Source organism: Psammomys obesus, unplaced genomic scaffold (genome assembly GCF_907164565.1).
Source record: "Psammomys obesus unplaced genomic scaffold, mPsaObe1.curated_primary_1811, whole genome shotgun sequence".
NCBI classification, from domain to species: domain Eukaryota; kingdom Metazoa; phylum Chordata; class Mammalia; order Rodentia; family Muridae; genus Psammomys; species Psammomys obesus.
The window spans coordinates 17,365,706-17,387,493 of NW_026585644.1; the positions used below are offsets into that span (position 1 = coordinate 17,365,706).

At 47.3% G+C, this 21,788-nt stretch overlaps 1 protein-coding gene across 3 annotated transcripts in view; it reads left to right on the forward strand.

Moving 5' to 3' along the window:
• Nucleotides 1-1,181: 1,181 nt before the first annotated feature.
• Nucleotides 1,182-21,788, forward strand: part of Rnf144a (ring finger protein 144A) — a 110,879-nt gene continuing 90,272 nt past the window's right edge. For all 3 annotated transcript variants that reach the window (XM_055622482.1, XM_055622498.1, XM_055622488.1), the window contains exon 1: nucleotides 1,182-1,260. The gene's annotated coding sequence lies outside the window, so the exon portion shown is untranslated. The remainder of the gene's footprint in view (nucleotides 1,261-21,788) is intronic.

The window sequence follows — 21,788 nt, forward strand, 5'->3', positions numbered from 1 at the left end:
CTCTAGAGCAGAGCAGTGTGGGTTTGGGATATGAGGTAGATAAAGAGAGCTGAACACCCCAGCCTTGACTTTTAGCATGTACACATACCACCCCACACACGTGTAAACACAAACATGCACATGCAGATGGGAACGTAGCAGCAGAAGGCAGATGGCACAGAGCTTTAAATCCTGCTTTCATTCTCTAAGGGAAAACCAGAAAAGTCAACTTAGCTAATGGAGGCTCTCCAGTCCCCTAGTCAAAGGGTGCCATCCACAGCTGCTTGGGCCCAAGTGCTTGGGCAGAAGTCTTAGTAGAGGGAGTGTGTGTGTGTAAGATTCCCCCAAGGGCCTTCTGTAGTTAGAGACCAACTATGCAAAACATATGCCTGTGGAGACATTTCATTCTAGCCATAACACATGCTCACAGGCCTCGTCCATGTCTGCACGTTTGATGCAGACTTAAGACATGAGCTTTCAGGAACTACGAGAGGGATTGCGAGATAATAGCGCACGGGGTTCCCATCCCGTGATGGATCTTAGGCTGTAAGAGAAAGTAACAGAATGCTGTGGCTGCTGTTTCATATGTATGCATGGGGTCCCAGCCTCAGGCCTGTACAGGGTGAGGACCCTTCTCCATACACCTGCATCATCAGATGTCAGGGTGAAAAGACGATTCTTGTTCTGTTGGCTCATGGTCTTCATGGTAAAGAACTCACAGACAGGATCATCATGCAGTTTCTGGCAAACCCAGAGACTTGCTCTAATTTTCATAGCCAGGCCCCAACCCAGGGTCCTCGATGCCCAGATGAGTGATATACCCACTTCTGACTGGTAGGGTAAGGGCGCTTCACGAATTTCTTTCTAGCTGTTGGTACTTGTTCTTCTAATACTGAAAGCAGGCGTCCACCTTCAGGTGGCCTCGTTGCAGCCTTGCTTTCCTCCAGGGCTTTTCAGTCAGTGAGCTGACCTGGCCCCTCTGGCATTGCTTTAAGGGGCCGCCTGCCTGGTCCTGGTGCATGGCGCCTCTTGACGGCAGGGGGCGCCAGAGTGCAAACTGGCTCTGCCTCCTGCGCCCGCGCTTAGTGCGCGCTTGCGCCCCGCCGACCCCGCGCGCAGTTCTCGGGGCGCAGGGCGGGGAGGCATAAAGGGCGCTGCGCTGCGGGGCGGGCCGCGCGCGGGAGGCTGACGGGGCAGCGGCACCCGCGAGCGGGTACCGGGCGGGGCCATCGCAGCCGCGCGCAACGAGGCCGAGCGGGAGCCCGGACCGCGCGGGACCAGGTGGGTGACGCGCGCGTCCCCTTTGTGTCGGCATCGCTCGAGCGGGCCGCGCGGGACAAGGCTCTGCGGAGCTGCTTTCTGGTCCCCGACCTCTGCTGTCGGGCAGTGACTCGCGGGCTCCGGGGCGGGGATGAGGACTCTGCTCTGGCTGTCCGCTAGGGTGACGGCTGCGTCCCCTTGGCCGCTCGCACTTGGGGATCGCGCGCCACGGGGAAGTCTCCCGCCGCAGGCGCGGGGTGCGCTGGGCTGGAGTGGCTCGGTGGGCGGCAGTCTGCAGGCCTTGGGTGGACTCCCGCCGCGACCTGGACGTGGGCAGAGCGAGGGCGTGGGGGAAGTCGGGTCTCTTCTGGCCAGCAGCAGTCGCGAGTGCTTTAGCTGCGCCTGGCTGTGGGCATCGTCCTCTCTTGGCCTCTGGCCCCTGAGTCTCCATGTCCCCTGCGCACTGCCCGCCCGAGGAAGTCCCTCAGGTCTCACGCATCCCGTGCTCCGCAGCGCTCCCGGTTTTCTGTGGAGCTCAGAGATTAAATCATTTAATCGTTTCTGCTAACAGGAAGCTTCCTGGCTATTGGGCGGGAAGAGGCGACTTTTTCACCCTAGGGGGTCTCTGGAGGTCGTACCTAAAGTTTGTTCTAGCTCTTGTTTGGTCTCGTTTTCAGAGAATGTTTAAAAGGATGCTTATTTTGAACAGTTATCTACAGCCTGCGTGGTGCAGGGTTCGAAGGCCAGGTGGGCAACAGGAGAGCTAGACAAGGCCCTGAGAACCCTTCACAGAGTTCCTGTGTCCTAGGGTGGAAGGACAGTCCAATCTTGCTTAGGACAGTTTTAGGAAGGAAGTGCCTTCCAGGAGTGGTGTCTGGGAAACTGAATAGACCCTTCTCCATGACCCTGGCCAGGGTGGTAGTTTAGACTGCTAAGAGAAGTGTATACATAGGAGACCAGATGAAAGACAAGGTGGTCAGGGTGCCCTAGGATGGGGGAGGGGCTTTCTAAAGGAGGGATATGGAGTCAGATGACCCGTCGGGCTCAGGCAGGGTGGGGGAAAGCACCAGCAAAAGAATGCAGAATAAGGAACGTTCCATGGGGTTGCCCCCTTGGCTCCCAGGGAACTAAAAGTTTTGCTCACTATGTCCTCCTCATCAGTGCTACCAGGGGTCTGCAGTACTTTTTCTAGTGTCTTGCACGGTTTTGCTTTTACTACATTTTAAAGACTGCTTGGGAATTATGTCTAGAGGGGATTTATACTTGCCTTTTGTGGGGGAACCATGGGTAGTCTTATGGGAAGACAACAGACAGGACCCACCCTGCCTCTGAGTGGCTCTAGCAGTGTTGAAGAGGAAGGCCTGAGGCTGGGTGCTCACTGTAGTCTTTTAAGTCAGACACTAGCTACCCTTTGCTACATACACCTATTTCACTTGCCTGGGTTCCCTGTGAACCTCCTAAGAAAATGGGCATGCATAGCTCAGCTGCAGTAGGAGGGAAATTTTCTGGACCCAATACACTTGGAATTGTGGAGTTAACATTTTGATATGAATACTCTTCTTTAGTTTCCATCTAGTGAGTTTTTGTAGGCCTTCTAGCTCAGGCTGTTCTGGAACTCCCTACGTGGCTGAAGATGACCTTGGGCTGCTCCAGTTTGCACCAGTGGAAAACTGGTGTTAATGGGATGGGCCACGATAATCAGTTTATGTAGAACTGAAGTTCAAATCCATGGCCTTAGGATTGTGGATGCTAGGCAAATACTCTAACTGAGCTACATCTCCAGTCCCTGGAGTCCATTTTTCTAAAGATGTTCCAGTTCTCATGTCGATGCCTCTCACCCCAATCATGGGGAATGACTGAAGGATAAACTCAAACGGATGAGGCAGGAATCCACAAGCCACAAATCAGTGGAGGCTCTGGACAGTTGTGTGTATATGTTTTGCAAGCATCTTTCAAAACTCTGTTTGTAAGCTTGTGGTGCTTGTTTCCAGACTGTTCCTAGACTGCGTGGCTTCTCCTGGGGCCGAGTTGTGGCTTGGGACTTGGAAAAGATAGCACGCCTTGTTTTACCAAAGCTGCCTGTGTTCAGGGCTAATATGCCCTCGTCCTGCTTGCAGCCATAAGGCCCCAAGCCAGGAGCCACGTTGCCTGACTGAGAATGCTGTTTTTTCCACTGTGGTTCTAACTTGGCCTTACTGCCTTCTTTTGTTCAGACATCTCCTGGAGGCCTCTGTAGTGGCAGAGGGAGCTGGTGGAAGCCTGTTCTGAGCTACCGAGAGTCGTGGGTACAGATGGGTCCTCAGTCCTCCTGTATGGCCATGAGGGCACTGTGTCTGGAGAGGAGCCATCAGGTGCCCCGGCTACATGGGACAGTGGTAGATCTGGCCTGGAATTAGCTCTTCTGAGTGTCTATGGTCCTTTCCTTCTTCTCTTCTTGGAACAGGGCAGGGATGTATTTGCTTTCTGGAGAGCCCATGCTCTTCAGCTGTTTGGGAAGATGCTCATTTGAGCTGGCGCCCCTCCCTGCCTGGGATGTTTCCGTACTGAGGACGGTTTAGAGGCTGTGTGGAGTGGACTCTTCTTGGGAAGGTGGGCTGTCACGTTTCTCCTGGATCTTTGTGGAAGGTACCCTTCATTCCTTCTCAGCTGGAGAAGCTATCTGAGGCTAGCCTCATTCTTTTGTTTTTCAGTTGCTGATGCACATGAATACTTTTTCTTAATTAGCTGGAGAAATTAATTGAAGCCACTGTTCACGCGTCTGCAGGGCATTTGTTCCCAGCGGTGCTCCCGCCCAGCTGTCTGACCTTGGCGAGTGGCTGCCTGCCTGGATGGCTCCAGCTCCCTCGGGGTAGCCCAAAAATGTTGTCCCAGATGTTCTCCTAGGTCCAGGAGCAAAGCTGCCGTGAACCAGTAGTATTTCTAGAAGATTTCTAGAAGAATCAGTACTATAGAATGACCTCCAGATGCAGTGTAGACTCTTACAAGGAAAAGGTGTACCTTCATTCTGAAGGCTGGCCGTTCTCCAAGGCTGCCTGGTGAGAAGTAAGCTTTGTAGAGGTTCTTGAAGCCTCACAGCTGATACTTCACTAGCTGTGAAAGCTAAAAGGGCCTCTTACTTGTTCAGCTGAACTGTGGAAGGCTTGCTCAAGCTGTGCTTCCCCTTTGGCAGTGGAATATTAGACATTCTGTATACCAGATATTTACATTACAATGAGTAACAGTAGCAAAATTATCGTTTCAAAGTAGCAGTGAAAATGACTTTTATGGATAGGGGTCAGCACAACGTGAACTGTGTTAGAGGGTTGCAGCATTAGGAAGGTTGAGAACCGCTGCTCTAGAGTGTGATTTTGTAGGCTGGTTGCAGCGTTATAGGGAAGAGTCAGCTTCCTGCCGGCTTGAACTCACGTGCCACACCTTTTATTGTATGCTATGTGTCTGATGCTGGAAGTGGAGGAGACAGGAGTAATGTCCATAAGCTTTGGTCATGGGCAAGTGCTGCGTAACATATGGACCACAGATGCAGCTCTCATAGCCACAGTACAGGTGTATGGTCTACTTCCATCTGATGGGGGCAGTCCGAGGCCTCATGCTGGGCTTTGACCTCAGAGGCCTGCAGAAAATGAATGTGTGACCTTGATCTACAGTGTGGAGGGCTGGAAGCAAAGACAATAGCAGGTTGATTTTGAGGGGTCTACAGTATTGGAAATGTGCAGAGTGCGCTGGGCGCCATGCTTGAAGGAACTGGCAGGTTGTTAACCTGGGAGATCAGGAGTACAATATCAAAATCAGGACCTGAAATAGCAAGAAACAACTTGAGCTGGACAAGAACGTAGAAGAAACACAGAGGCTTTGAGCTCCCCTGGTCGACATTGGCATGCCAAAAGCTGTCCAATCCAGGCCCCTCAGTTGTCACACAGTGCTTTCATTTCTGGTATCATCTGGAAAGTTCCTCAGCATATTTTCATTGTCATTTTCTCCTGCCCCCTTGGCTTATGATAGAGGTCAGTGTTCAGGGCAGTTTAATGAGAGCAATACAGCGGTGTGGTTGTCACAGCCAAGAGGCATCACTCCAGAGTGGCCTGGGGAGGCTTCCTTGGACTCTGGCAGTTCCTGTGATGTTGGGAACATCCCAGCAAGCCTAATGTGGTAAGCTGTGGTAGCACTGGCTTTGGGGTCTTCTTCTTGGACCTACTCTGCTTTCCGACAGTGGTGGGTGTATTAGTTATTTTCTGCTCCTGCGTTAAAACGCCAAGGCTGAGGCAGCTTAAGAAAGAGAGTTAATTTTAGTTTATGGTTCCACAGGAGTTAAGAGTCCACGATACAGATTAGCAAGTGGCAGGCTTGATGGCCAGAGCAGGAAGATAAGAGCTCCCATCCTCAACTCCAAGCAGGAAACAGAGAAGGTGAAATGAAGGTGTTATGAAGCTTTAAATTACCAAAGCTTCTTCTAGTGACACGCTTTCACAACCACCCCAAACAGCTCCACCGACTGGTGACCAATTGCTCAAATTCCTGAGCCTATGGAGGATGTTCTCATTCAAAGCACTAACAGGGGATAGTTAGGAAAGGTCTCAGTCTGGCATGAATGGGGCTGGCTACTCAGATGGACTGTTGGTAGCTGACCAAAGACTAAGCATTTCATATAATGCTGTGCTTCTGGGAGAATGTATCAAGATTTCAAAGAACCAGTTTTCATGTAATCTCTGGGTCAGGACATGCTTGGGTTTGGGCAGCAGCAGGGTGTTGGTTGGTGGGTCTAGAGGAAGGAACTATGTGATACATTGAACAAGGACCTCCTGGACACACAACCCTTCTCAGAATGAAGATCTGTTACTTAGCCAGTGGCCTGAGTTGCTCACACATTCTGTACACACACACACACACACACACACACACACACACACAGGCACACACACACACTTATCCATCATGGGCTCCCTGCACCTCCAAGTAAAGGTGTTTTCCTTTCTGGAATCAACCACTGAATTTCTATATCATCCCCTGAGCCCCATGTTTACCCTCCCCAGTGAATGTGCCCTCTTTCCCTGAAAAAAAGCCAGCCTGCTGTCGCTGGCAGCCACTGTCCCCCAGTCCTCACACAATTGTGGGTGGAGAAGGAGGTTCCCTTCACAGAAATAAATGTTCAGAGCTTCCTTCCCCATGTTCCCACCCTCAAACAAGAATATGCAAAGCCAGCATCAACACAAATAGCCCTAAGCTATCATTCGACACTTTCTGTTGGTTGCCTCCCTTGCTGTCTGTTCCTCAGCATTCTGCCTGCTTACTCCTGGTTCCTCCCTGCTCAGACACCTCCAGCGACTTCCTCTGAGGAGACCCTGGTTGAGCAGCCTGTCCTCCTAATCTCTCAGTAGCTGCCAACTTGGCCCTTCTTGCTGCCATCTTTGTCAAGACCAGAATTCAGAGGATCTGTTCATAGATAACTAACACCTTTTCCTTATCTGGAGAACAATATGCCTTTACTCTTCCTGATGCTGGCATTTTACAGAGAAGAAAATGGAGGTACACAGAGAATAAAGAGCCAGGACTACAGAGCTATGGCTCAGGCCCAGACCTTGGCTGCTCTAGGCCCAGGCTCTTTAGGCTTAGGTCTCCTTAGACTTACATTATCCTAGGCTTAGCTCCAACCCTTCCTCCTCCTCTAAGGTAGATTTTTTTCCCCCATTAGGTGCTTCTTTAGCAACTTTCTCTCAGAACCCACACTTAAATTTATCAAATCTATTTTAGTGATCTGTGCAACTTATTTCCTCTACTAACCATCAAAGGCAGGAACTCACTCATTTGGAACCCCTCCACCCCCAGGTGCATTACAGCCTTCTTGCTCTTCCTGAATGAAGTGATTGAACAGTACTCCAGAGCGTCTAGCCCCATGGGGTCTCTGTGGAAATATCATTAGTGAAAGCAAGGAGACTTTAACTGTCGCTCTCCAGTGTGACCACAGCACGTCCCACGCCGCTGGCTTTTTGTTTGGAAGGTTGGGTTGAAGCCACATTCACCTCCAAGCAAGCAAGCCCAGGAGGCACTGACTCTGGGTAGAATTCTGCCAGAATGCACAGCAGAATCCCTGAGGCTTTGTGTAGGGCAGATGAGGCTGGAGGCATGATCCCCTTCCTGGGGCATCTGTAGTGTAGCAGAAGGAGCCATAGAGTGAGATGGACACATTAGATAAGGACCAAGAACTAGGCTGTGTTCAGCAGTCCTGTATGGGGAGAGGCTCAGTGGCCCTGCACTGGTCTGCTCTGGAGGAACTGACTCGGCAGCAGCAGGCTTGCATTTGGAGGTACTGAGGAGATGCGCTGGCAGGTGAACCCCGGGAGCAGCAGGGCGGGGAGTTCTTCACCCTTATATATGGAAGTCCTTCTGATAAAAGACTGGAGTAATCTCCCCAGAGCATCAGGCAGAACTGTTCGCAGGTGTGCTTGCCAGCCAAGACGTGAGGAGAAGCCTGTGCTCTTCCCTAATGGGAGAGAGCCACCACTGCAGAGAGGCTCTGCCTTAGGAAAGAAGAGCTTTTGTGGCCTCTAAGGATTCCATCTGTCCACTTGTGCCCTCTCAAGCATGGGGGCATGTGTGTCCAGTACCTGTCCGGTGCATTGAAAGCGTGCATGTATGGTCAGAAACACAGATTCATTTTTGCTGACTATCCCTGATGGTCCTGCCATACCTCTTGGTAGCCTGAGCCTGGGGTTGGACTTACTCTAACACAGCAAAGCAAGACCTTCCAGAAAACTGTTGGATTTGGCAGCCCAGGTTGGGGAATTTGTTTGCTAAAGAGTGTCTGTTTCTTTGTGACCACATGGTTGGGCTTAACTACTCAAAGTCCTTGGGTGGGTCTGTCAGAGATGACTGGGTGTGCCTGGAGACCCCGATTCTTTCTTTGCTTCTTAGAGAGGCAACTGCAAAGGTAAAGGGACCAGATGTGGCAGAAAATTTAAAAAAAAAAAATCCATCTGTTTGAGGCCTTCCTTTTCAATGTGTCTCCTCAACTTCTGTCCTTGCTCTAGGCTCTCTTCAAAGACTCTGTCCTCATGCCCAGCACTTGTGCTCCAGAGGACAGAGAAATCCCCTGCAGTCCCAGGACAAGAGCTGGCAGGAGACAACCACAGGTGATAGGCTGGAATCCAGGTCAAAGTGTCACTCATCTCTCTGTCCCCGTAAGGAAGGACCAATCACAGTGGGTGAAGGCCCACCCTAACTGATAGCATCTTATCCTGCCAAGACCAACAAGGGGGCATTCACAGTGTACTGAAGTGTGGTCTCCTGTGTGTGTGTGTGTGTGTGTGTGTGTGTGTGTGTGTGTGTGTGTGTGTGTGTGAGTTAGGGCCCATGTGTGCATGGTTCTTGCTTTCTCTCTGTATATGTGTGTGTGAGCATGTGTCTGTCTGTGTGTGTGTTTCTGTGCTTAATATACCCTAGAAGAAATCCCTTGGGAAGAGAGTCTCAACTGAGGAGTTACCTATATCAGGTTGGCCTCTGGGCATGTGTGTGTGTAGGATTGTCTTAATTGTTAATTGAGGCAGGAAGACCCTCCCTGGATGTGGGCAGTACTATTCATGAGCTGGGTTCTGAACTGTTGAGGAGTGATGGAATTCAGCTGAGGAGTTACTGAGCCAGCAGCAGGCGGTGTGGGCAACACTGTTGCTCTCTGCTCTTGACCATGGATGCAGTGTGTCCTGTGGTCTCAATCTCCTGTCCTGTATCTTCTCTGCAGTGATGGGCTGGAAGCTGGAAATAAACCCATTCCTCCCATATGCTGCTTTAGGTCATGATGTTTTATCACTGCAACAGAAATGAAAATAGGATTGTGTGTGCATACATACACACGGTAACTTTTAGTGTTTGTATGCATTCATCTACATAACCGTGTGCTTTGGTAGCACCAGAGTATCTGTTAACAGGGATTTGAACCCAGAGGTGTCTGTTTACTCATGACAAGATTTTGGGGTAAGTGCTTGGAGGCTGATGCAGCTACTACTCTCGTGCCCCTGAGAACCAGGCTGTCCTCTTTGCTTCTCCATCCTTAGCCCTCAGCCTACTCACTTTTGCTTGCACACTAGTCTATGGTTGCAGATGGCTGGCCTTTGCTGTAGGCTTGTGTCTGTGTTTCCAGTAGGTGTGTGTGTGTATTCCTGTGTGTGTGTGTGTGTGTGTGTGTGTATACATGTGTGTATGTGTGTGTCTGTGTTTGATGGATGTGTGTATGTGTTTGTGTTGATGGATATGTGTGTCCATGGCATCTGCCCCCTTTCTCTAAGGAGAGCCAAGTTTTCTAAAACCACCACTCTTGATTCTGGTGTGCTGTCAGGCAGGAGCTAGGCTGTGTAAACACAGGAGAGAGAGACACAGACAAGCGAGTGCCTGCAATCACAGTGGAGCTCCTGAGGCTAGGGTGAGGCAGAGTTCATGGTAACAGCCGAGGGTTGTGCTTGGCTGCTCTGGGCTTCAATAAACAGCTGTCCCTCCTCTACTGTTATTCCTAGAAGGGCAGAGATCCATATGGGGCAAGGTCCAGGTGGATGTTTGCACAGCTTTGGTACTCTTGATGTGGTGGGGGCCCTGTGCCTTTGTCCCCAAGCCTGGTGTGGATGGCAGAGACTGTGCATGACAGCGGTATGAAGCTCTCTTGAGTAGGTGTTCAGTTGTTAGTTGGATTTGCTTCCTTTCCCACCAAGTACAAATGCAGTCTCAACTATTCACTATATTAGTTTATGTTGTTAGTGTTTATTTTACTTTATTCCCTTGTATTTTCCTTTATCCACTTTGTCTGTGAGTACTTGGTGCTGGGGACTTGAAGGCTAATTGAGGACTCTAGAGGGAGGGTGAGGACTTACAAAGAAGTGGAGCTGAAGGGCTGGTGAGGCCTTTCTATAACAGGTAGGGCATTTTATTTTGTGGTCTGCAGAGCGTGGATTCCTAAATGATGGGCATTTCCTGCATTCCACCTTCCCTCTAGAAATCTGTTCAGCTGGAACCCACAGAATCCCTTCCCTCCAGCTCCACAACCTGACCCTCTCTGCTGCCCGTGGGATGACTGGCCCTACAGGTGCCCAGTTTTCCACAGGCTAAGTGAAGACTGAGCCCCACCCTCAGCTAGGCACTGTAGTATCCTGTGTCTGATGTGAACGTATCCCAAAGGACCTGGCTTCTCCAGCTTCTGAGGCAGCCATGCAATTCCTGCAGGCCAACTGGCTGCAGAGAGTGGCTCTTATCTCTTAATGCTTTAATACTCCCTGGCCTCGTTCCTCTTTGGCTCTCACCTCTGCTTCCTTGACAGTGACCTTGCTTTCTCTCCGTGCTGGGTGCAGGCGGCTGCTCCAGCTCCAGCCATGGGCTCAACTGAGCCCACTGATGACACACGTAAGCTGTGAGAGGTCCTGTCTCTCTGGCAGATAGGGGCTGTGCCTCTGGGTGCCAGGACCTCCCTGTCTGGCTGGAAGCCGTAAACACAGGCAGATGGAATAGATGGGGCAGCCCTGGAGCCTGTGAGCTATGGGGCTTGGCAGCTGCCTTCTGTGGCTCATCCTAGTTCAGCTGTGTGGAACGTGGGTGAAAGTGTAAAAACACAATGCAGAGCACCATAGGAATTTTCCTGTGAATCATATGTTGAGACAACTATATTTTGGCTGTATTGGGTTAAAAAAAAAAAAAAGCCACGTTACTAATTAGACTGGGGAGAGGGCTCAGTGGTTAAAGTGCTTGCCAATAGGCATGAAGACCAGAGTTGGGATCTCTAGATGTAGAGGAACTTCCAGGTGGGTGGGTGTGTCAGTCTGTCTATAATTCCTGCATTGGAGAGTAAAGGCGGGTTCCAGAGCTGGCTAGCTAGACTGAGTTTGATTGAGAGATCCTGCCTCAAAGAGTAAAGTGGAAGAGTGGCTAAGGAAAGCTCCTGACCTCAAACCTCCAGGCCTTCCTATACACATCCACCTTCATGCACCTATACACATGTGCTAGCACGTATGCAAACTTAAACACACACACATACACACAGAAAGAAAAAAATACATTACCTCAAATCAGTTGGGACAGTATCCCCCCTTTCTACATCTTCTCCCCTGCTTCTTCTTCAATCTTCTTTCCCCATTTACTTCCTTCTCCCCCTCCTCCCCTTCCTCCTCCTCCCACCTAAACATATAAATTCACATGTGCAGTTGACATTCTGTTTTCTTGGACAGTGCTAATGCTGTGGAAGGAGCAAGAGGACCAAGCTTCCAAAAGCTAATGACATTCTGACCAGACCTATCCTGCTGGAGAAATCACTTTCCCAGGGATGGACTGGCCATGTGTTGGGTCCTAGTACTATGTTTTCATTGATAAAATGTCCTGAGTCTTCGGATTGTCCCATTTGGGCACCCCTGACTCCTGCAGCCTATAGTATAAGAATTAAGGTACTAAATGGACTTAATTCAGCATCAAATTTGATTCTAGAGAATGTAGCCTTTTCCTTAACAAATCTCCTCAACTTTTGAAATATATCTGACCAATTCTCACATTTGCCTGAGGTTAGTTGCCAGAGATTGCAGTTTTTCGGGCTGCTGGGAACGTGTTATTACCATTCTGGCCTTCTAGGTTCAAATCAAATAGTATCTATTAAGGATTCAGGGTAGCTGGTGGGAGGAGGCTCTCTCCTCTGTGCTTGCCTCCTGCATCTGCCCAAACGCTAAGCCATTATCCCAGCCAGCTGCTCTATCACCAAAATCCACTGTCCTCCCATGACCTCTGTGCTGCTGACCTTCTTTCTGAGAAGTCTCTTTTCCTCAGCATCTGTGTGTGTTTGTGCTTTCATAGCTGCCCTAAATTTTTGCTTCCCTGAGGCTTGTGGCTTTGCCTGGCTTGTGCACTGGGCACTGGGCCTCATGGCTGACTCCTCCCCATCACTGGCCTCAGTCTTTTCTCACTTTGCATCTGGCTCTGATGTAAAAACCCTGGCTCTCTCTCTTCTTGTCCTACACAGTGGCTGTGTGTATTTCCATCAGAAATCAGGCCTCATGGCTTCCGTGGGTGACTCTGACATGGTGGGGACAAGTGGGAAGGAAGTCACCATCCCTCTGTTCCCTGCACCGGCAGAGAGCCAAGGTGGCTGAGCTTCGCCAAATGGAATTTTTTCAAAGCCTGGAAATAAAACTATTAGTTTTGAAGTGGAAAGAGACAGACCCAGGACTCATGTCAACACATATGTTTTATCGCATCAACAAAATAGCGCCCTGGTGGAGCCTCCTGAAGTGCATGTACAGTGAGGTAGATCACATGAGCCCTGAGATACTCAGGCCAGAGCTAGGGAGGCCCCAGGAGCCTGGCCATCCCTGCTCTGAACATTGTTTTGCTCTGTCTCTCCCAGGCAGTGAGGAACAGCTCACTTGGGTGATGGGACAGCCAGTGGTTTCCAGGGACAGAAGCTGTGTCAGGCAGATTTAAAATTTTCTACCATCGGACCTTGTAAAACAAACTTCCATATACTGAACTTTTCCCCAAACCCTAGGCAGGCCGTAGTGGTGGATGACAGCCATCCCAATGCTTGGGAGACTGAGACAGGAATATAGCAGTGAGTCCAGCTACAGTGTGAGTTCTAGGCCAACTTGGGCCTAGAACTTGGCCCTATCTCAGAAACTGAAAAGAAAGGGAAAAGAATCCATTAAGATCATACAGGAGGGCCTGTGGGAGTAGCTTAAATGGTAGAGCGCTTGCCTGGGCATTAAACCCCTGACTCAGTCCCTTGCTATGCACACAACTTTAACCTAGGCACTCAGGGAGAGGAGAAGGAGGATGAGGAGGAGGAATTCAAGGTCATCCTCAGCTTCATAGGAGGCTCTAGGTATCCTGAGTTACATAAGACACTGTATTTAAAACAAACAAACAAACAAACAAAGTCTTGCTTGAAGGTAAATATTGGTGATTTTCAAAGCCATGCACCAGGTATAAATTAACTCCTAATGATCTAATAAGAATAATCCCTTAAAGTTCACACAGTTCTAGTGTGTATTGATTTAATTATATTTGAGTCTTTCCTTGTGTTGATCCCAGCCTGCTTTCCACAGTTCTGTTTATATAAAACCAGGGTACAGTTACAGTGTGAGTGTAGGCAGCCATAATAAAGACCTTGAGAGATAAGATGAAGCTTTTTTCTATTCTATTCTTTTTTTTTTTTTTTTTGGTAAACATGAAATCATTAGGGTCTAGTTTTTGTTTTTAAAAGAAATTAGCTCAAACGAGCTTATTATTTTAATTTTTAAACGATGAACTATCTGTGCTGTGGAAAGGAGGTGAAATGTATCATGGTGGCTCAGAGAAATAAATCTTTTGGGGAGGGGCTAGATTAAGGATGAATGTATTATTTTTATTTGCCATGCACCCATCCCCTGAAAACAGTGCTAAATGTAGAGGAAAATAAATGATATATGCACAAATGCTTAATGGTTTCCTTTTTTTAAATGTAATAGCCCCAAATGGAAAATATTTAAATGTGGTTGAATAAACATCATTCACTAATTAGATAAGTTTTTGGAGATTGTGGCCCTGGGAAAAAATGTTTGATTATTAAACGAAAATAATATGAAACAAGATTGCAGGAAAAATACGGTTTATCAACATGGAAAATATGCCAAGGGAAATACTCATAACTCACAATGAACATGACTTTTTTGGTTCATGACTTATTTTTTAAATTGTGGTTTTATAGTTTGCTCCCTGCATCCTTGCTTGGGTTCAGCCAACTGTGGACTGAAAACACTTAAAGGAGGATATTTTTCTGTCTTGACTATGCTCTTGACATTATTACCAAGGTGCGGATTGTGTTAGACTGCCTGTATAAAGCAGAGAGGATGTGCAACCTAAGGGAGCTTGGGTGTGGCTTCTGTCCTCAGTGACAGAGGCAGAGACAGGGCCCTTACTCTATCTCTGTGTAGGAGCCTGGAGAGGTTCTCTTTCCTTAGGGACTCCCATTTAGGCAAAACCAGGATTCCTGGCTTCTTAGATCATGGAAATGGATACCATGGTGAACCAGGATGCAGCAGGTGGTGGAATGGCCTCCATCAGGTTGACCAGTTGGCAAGTCTGGGGTATTTTTCTTCATTAATGGTTGATGTAGGAGGACCCAGGGTACCATGGGCAGCTTCCCATGGGCAGATGATCTGGGTTTGTGTAAGAAAGCAAGCTGAGCAAACCATGGGGAGCAAGTCAGTAAGCAGCACTCCACCGCCAGTTCTCTTTCAGTGCCTGCCCTGAGTTTCTGTCCTGGCTTCGCGCAGCGATGGGCTGTGACCTGGAAGCGTAAGCCAAGTAAACCCTTTCCTCTCCAGACTGATCATGGAGTATGTCACATAACAAGGAAGTACCCTAGGGTCACTCTGCTTACATCTCTAAAGATCACTAAGGACCCCTTGCTCCCCCTTTGTGCAGGAGGACTGCATACAGGAAGAGGAGATGTGCAAGGATAGTCGTTTGGAAATGGAGGTGTGAGGTAGATTTACAGACATCATTTACACTGACCACAATGAACAGGTATTAGGAGCTCAAGGCTGATGTCACTTGGGCCCTCAGTAAGTACACTTGGCTCACTCTCCCTGATCAGTGTATTATGGAAAACATAAGTTGCCTCTGTGGTCATCTTGGGCTTCCTGATATTTTTTGAAGCAGTCCGAAGGACTGGCCACCTGGGGGGTCTTTCCCACTCTTTCCGCCATCATCCTTCCTGCCTCTCTTCCCTGCCTCAGCCATGTAGAAACTGCCATTTTACATTAGGACTGGAGAATATGTAGATTTTGGTATTTGTGGGAGGAGGCAGAAGCTGTGGCCATTACTGGCTTGATCCCAAGCGATGACTGTATTTCATTGCATAGTGAAATATATTATTTTAGTTTAAAACATTAAAATGTTTGTGAATTGTACTGTATTTTGTATCTATATCTGTATGTATTTGTGTGTGTGCAAGTGTGTGGTGTGTGTGTGTATATATTATACCACTGCATGCCTGTGTCAGTCAGAGGGTTTGAAGGAGTCAGAACTCTTCTATCATGTGAATTTTGGGGGATTGAACTCAAGTCATCAGGCTTGGTGCAGATGCGTTTGCCTACCGATCCATCCTGCCAGCCCCCACCAAAAAAATGAAGGCTCACCCCAACATGTATATTGTGTTATTCCACACATGACAAGCATTTCAGCAGATGAGCCAGAGGTCTGAGATAGGCGTTTTGCTGTGGTGGTTTAGAGAAATGAGTAACAGACCAGGAAGGAGCCCTCCTGTTATTAGACTAAACAACACTGCAAACATCAGCATTTGCTGCTCGCCGGCTCCTGTGCAGGTCATGCCCTGCAGAGCTGCTTGTGGTGGTGAGCCTCAGAAGGGAGGCAGTGGGCTGTAGAGTCAGCATGCATGGCACCACAGCGTGGCAGCTGTGGCCAGGGGTTGTGCAAGATGAAGTAAGATGGGCTCAGAGAAGAGGGGTCTCTCCCAAACCCTCAGCCCCAGTGGGACTTAAGCGGAGGCCTTTGACTTCCACAATTCTTCCCGATTGGTTCATCTGTTGAGAGAACGGTTCCACCTCACTTATTTATGAGGCTCCTTTGAGGACAGCAGACATCATGCTTTTGGAAATGTAAAGATAGATGTGAAAGGACAATCCAAAAGGTGAATCCAGGAACACCTCATGGTGGGAATGTATGAGATCTTCTCATCTATGGCAACGGAGAGAGCTTGGGCCTAGAATTGTAGCTCAGTGGTAGAGTGATAGACCAGAGTACATAGCCCTGGCCCCATGACTGGCCCTGCGTAAAAGAGCAAACAAATAGTAGAAATTAGAAACTGCTAATTATTTTCTTTAGTTTTCAGCTCAAGGTAGAAACACATAAATGAATTAATACTCCACTCCTTCCTTTCTTTTCTTTTTGAGCATCATTTTGTGTTAAGATTGCAGTGATTTCTGTTGCTTTTGAATGATGTGTGCGTGCGTCCATGTCATGCCTTTTCCCCAATTTCTTTCTCTACCGCTTTGTTCATACATTGATTCTTTCTCATGGTATCTAGGGTAGCCTGGATGTCTTAAGGCCTGGAGCTCTTTTGGGTATCCTTTAGTTACTGGTTCGGGTTGTGAAACAGGGGCACACTCGACATGATTTCTTGGTTCTCTTATTCTTTTGCTGGTATATTTCTGTATAGCTCATGGCTTAGGGTGTTTCATGGGAGCCAGATTTCAGATGAGAGGCTGTGGATCAAATTGATCAAGTTGATCGTTGGCGTTGTTCAGAACTTTGTCTGGTCTGTTTCTCCGCCTGCTGGATTTGCCCATTTAACACTTTAGGAGGGTGTTAAATCTCTTACGGCTGCTTCTCCTCTGTAGTTTTTTCGTCTTTGCCTTATGTGTTTGCCACACTGTTGTTGAGTGTGTACATGTTTTTGTCTTCTGGTAGAATTTGCCTCTTTATTTTGCAGCTCAAAAGTTCCTCTTGTTTTGAACTCCTGTCATTCAATTTTTTTTTTTTTTTTTTTTTTTAGCTTTAGCATGTGTGGATTTTTATTCACCCCTTAACTTTTTAATCTGCTTCTTTTTCAGTGAGTTTCTTATAAATGATGCAATGTACGGTTGTGTTTTTCTTTTGTTCTTGTACTCATTTTAATATAACTGTTTGTTAATTTGAGAATTTCATAAATATATATAATGTATATGCATATATTAACTCCCCAACCCCTCCCCTTAATTCCTTCTGGGTCCACCCACACTCTTCATCCCCTCCTAACTCTGTGACCTTTTTTTTTTCTTTAATTTAATAACCCACAGAGTCTTATTTGTGTTGCCCACATAGTCCTGTGTGGGGCTGTTCACAGGAACATGATGGACCTATCAGGGGCCATACCATTGAAGAAAATGAACTTCCCATTTTTCAGAAGCCATCATTGTCATTATCTCCTCAGCTAGGTGTAAGAGCCCATGAACTCTTTCATCTTCCATGATGGAATGTTGATTGGGTTGATCTTATAGGCCACAAGGGCTATGACCTTCTGAATGTAGTGGTCCTATTACATCCAGAAGGCACACTGTTCTACTCAAGGCTTCCCAGACTGGTTCATACAGTCTTTTGTTTCTGTTTAATTTTTATTTATTTATTTATCTATCTATTTATTTATTTATTTATTTATTTATTTATTTATTTATTTATTTTTTAAAATCTCTGTTTAGTTTCCTGAGCCTGTAGGGTTGGGATATTGATATCCCATCTGTGACCAAGAACCACAAGGACTCTCTTCACTTTACTTTGAGGAGCTGTGATTTCTGCATTAACTGTCATGTACTTCACAAAGCAACTTTTCAGATAAGGTCTGATACCTACATCTTTTAACTGATCTTTGTAGGCCATTCATGTTTAAAGTGAAATTTTTTTGTATGGTTGCCTAGCAGCTATGGATAGCTATTTTCAATTCATTTTTCTTTTTGTTTTTCTGACTTTTTTTTTGCTTGCATATTTATAGGATTGCAGGCTACCACTTCAATTGGCCCACTGGTCATATCTTACAAAATCAAACATTTTCAGTGATTGTCTTATAGTGTGAAATTATGTATATATATAATATATATAATATATATATACATATTCCACACACACACACACACACACACACACACACACACACACACACACATATATAATCACTTTGCAGCCTGATCCAGGCCCCTCCCTCCTATCCTCTCCCATTGGGGAATCTCAAGGCAGCCCAGCTAGGGGAAAGGAACCCAGTGACAGGTAGCAAAGTCAGAGACAGCCGCTACCTCTACATGATAACCAAGCCGCACATCTGCTACATATGTAGGGCGTCTAGGTTCAGTCCATGCATGCTCTTTGGTTGGTGGTTCAGTCTCTGTGAGCCCCCATGGGTGATGAAGTCTCTATTTCTAAACCTAACGCCCCCTTCAGAAGGCACTGTGCCACCAGATTGTGTAGTAAAATGCTCCTAGTGACAGAGTACCTCTCCTTCCTGGCTCCAGCCCCCATGACAGGTTGTTGATGTGACTGTGATTTCACTTCTCTATGCAGGCTTTATAGTGTGGTTTAGTCCTGGGACCTCGTTTTCCCAGGGTTCTGAGAAACCACTGTTTGTGACTATGGGAATAGTAACCTTTCAGGTCTCCACACAATGAAACTGGTGTCTTTGGTGTCTCTACCTTTACTGTGTCACCACCCTCGCCACCAGTGCCCAGTCACAGTATCCTGAAGTCCCTGGCTGTGATGATGGAGAGGACTTGTGCTACATAAGGCTCAGAGCACTGGCATGTGAAGCTGGGCCCTTCTAACCTGTAGATGACCTCAGAGATGCCCCTGTTCTTCTGGCTTTGATCCTAACATTGCCACTTCAGAATAGCTCTGGGCACATTTACATGGTTGAGATATTTAGGAGGCCTTTTTGGCCCATCACTTTTTGCTCTGTTAAGTGGGAAGTAATTATCTGTATACTCTTTGGTTGCATAGTTTCATCTTCTGTTCATCTGTGGGAGTTGAAAGAACTGATTTAGAGCCATTAGACACATAGATAGCCTTGCAGAAAAGTAATGCATGGCCTTGATGGAGCTTTCCCAAGAAATACGTCATTTCAATTTTAGCTTTTAAAGCAAGAGCTACAAAAGGAGCCAGGCTTAGAGAGTCAGATTCTGTTTGTATGAACTTTACAGAAAATGTAAGCCCATTGGCGCATGCCAGAAATGACTAGCTTTCTCTGTGAGAGAGAGCTGAGGCATATTATTTTAGATAAAAAAGCATATCTATCTATCTATCTATCTATCTATCTATCTATCTATCTATCTATCTATCTATTATGTGTGTGTGTGTGTGTGTGTGTTGTTGGAAGGATCTCCTTTACCATGTGGGTCTTGGGCGTCAAACTCAGTTCATCAGGCTTTCTGGCAGACACCTTTTCCAGTTAGCCCTCTCACTGGACCTGAGGTCTTGTTTTGGTGATAGTGTACCTATATGATCTTGTGAAATGACTAGCCACACTAACTCATGAACTCTAAAAATACTTACTCTTACATTATGCATGTAACATGAATACAATTCATTAAAATGCACATGGCAGACAATACAGAATCACAGGGTACAAGGCACTTCTCCCTCCTGCCCAGGCCTCCAATCTTCGGACACAGGACCATTCATGGGAAAGCTGGTCTTGTCAGAGTTCCCATATCTCCAGCACACATATGTTTTGGATAGAAAAATAATGCATCTTGCTCTTTGGAGAAATTTCCCCTGCTCAGCAAATACAAACCCACCTCATTCCTCTTTAAGGCACGTTGCCCAGGGAACTGCTTTCTGAGTTCTTTAAAGTCACAATGTGTTTTATTGTCGCACGGCTCTAAATAAATTAGTTTTTCTAGTGTAACGTCCTGACAGCAACAAGATTCTTATTTTGTGCCTGCTTCGGCATCCAGTTGGGTAAATCAATTGGTTCTTTGTGAGCAGCTTGAAGCTTGAGAATCAGTTTCGTTTTTATGAGTAATTTCTTTGAATTGGGAATGATGGTAGAGTAACCAGAGGCCTTTCATTCCAGCAAGAGAATTTAAAAAAAAAAAAAAAAACACCTCAATTAATTGATATCCAATGAGCCAATGAACGTGCTTCATGCCTGCATTGAGAAATGCTTCAGTGGCTTAATTTACCACAGAGGAGGGAAATGTTAAATAGGTCCCTTCAAGACAACACCAAAGGGATTGCTGAGGAGCACTGGGTGGCTTCCCAGTGGACAAGACTCAGTATAGTATGCATACTAACAGAGAGGTGCTTTATTGGAGCCAGACAAGACCCTCATTCATAGTGAACTCCAGAAGCTCACACATGTGGAAACCTCTGCTCACAGCCGCTGTGAGAACCTCCCTGCCTACAGCTGCACTGGGTTCTGAAATCCTATCTTTCAGGACCAACAGCAGCTAGAAGACAATCCTGGGCTTGGGGATGGAAAGATATGGGGAGAAGCATCCAGGTCTTTTTGGGTCCTTTTTGTTGTGTGTCTGTGTAAGGAGTCAGAGGTCTTTCCTCACACTTGCTTTGTAGTGGTAGACACAAACAGGTGAGCAGAGGCTAAATGTCAATATTCTCTCTCTCTCTCTTTCTCTTTCTCTCTCTGTGTGTGTGTGTGTAGATTGGGTGGGCAGTAAAAAGAAGAGAAGGAAAGCCCTGTTTGTGGGGCCAGGAATGCAAAAGGAATGAGGCTCTTCCTTTGGGGTTTTAAATCATAGTTTGTGGTATGTTACATATGGCATATGTGGCCCAGTGTCAGAGAAAAGAAAAGTAATGGGTAAAGTTTACTGTGCCAAAGATTGGTAGCCTCTGAAAATCTAACGTGTACAGATACCTCTAAAAGAAGAGCAAAGAGTACATTCTTGTTTGGATTAAGATGATCACCAATGTCCTTTGTCCCTCGCTCCTTCCCTCCCTCCCTCCCTCCCTCCCTCCCTCCCTCCCTCCCTCCTTCCTTCCCTCTTTCTCTCTCTCTCTCTCTCTCTCTCTCTCTCTGTCTCTCTCTCTTCTTTTTGTTATTCTCTAGAACAACTGTGTGACTGCAGTCATGCTCATGAATGCAATATCGATCTGCAAATGTTTTGCCTGTTGCCCTTTTTCTTCCCAGGTGTGTCTTAGACATCTTTGCACACCAGCACGTGAAGTGTCAGCTCTTTCTCACTCATGGGGATGCCATTCTGTTATTGATTCAGCTTGTGATTCCCAGTTAAGTCTTCCAGTGTTTGCTCTTGCAGTGGCTCCCAAAACTGAGACCTCACACTTCACCGTTGCTCCTCCTGTGTGATGGCTCCCTGGTGCTGCCCTGTCCCCTGACTTCTGAACGGACACTGGGCATAGCTTTGGCCACACTGATTGCTACAGAGACTCCATGCTTTGTGTCTCTGTGGGTTCCCGTTAGAGGGTGAGGTACATGCTCAGACTTCTATTGCCCTTTCTTCTGGTGCTGATGCTCAGGTGAGCTCTTGGCTCTCTCCTGACTACAGCATAGACACAGTTCTTCTCTCTGGCCCAGAGCAACCTATGGGTACCATGCTTGCCACCTGCCTGGTTTCTCAAAGTTGCACGTGTGGTGTGAGGGATGCTTTGCCACTCACATCTCAGAGGCTCCACTGCTCAGAATGAAAACCTGGAAGCAGCTTTGGCCTCCCCCCCTTTTTCTCCTCCTCATCTCTCCCTTCTTACTTCCTTTTCAAAGTTACACGGTCCTTCCTTCCCTCTGCTCCCTCTCTTCTTTAACTTCTCTCTTTTCTCCCTCCCTCTTCCCCTCTTTTTTTTCCTCCCTCCTTCTCACCAGTACTCTATCATTTACCCTCCTTTTCCTTCCTTTTCCCCAATCTCCCTCCTGGACTCCTCTCCCCTTTTTTTTCTCTCTAAAGTAATTTCCTCCTGAAACTCACTTGAGAGCACATCTGGCTTTGGCTCCTCTCACCAGAGTTGCTCAAACTCCCCTGGATCTCCCACACCCACTTTGCTTGGCCGGTTTCTTAAGCCAGTAGACTATGAAGGTCTACCAGGCCTGCCCCACAGTTTCAGAG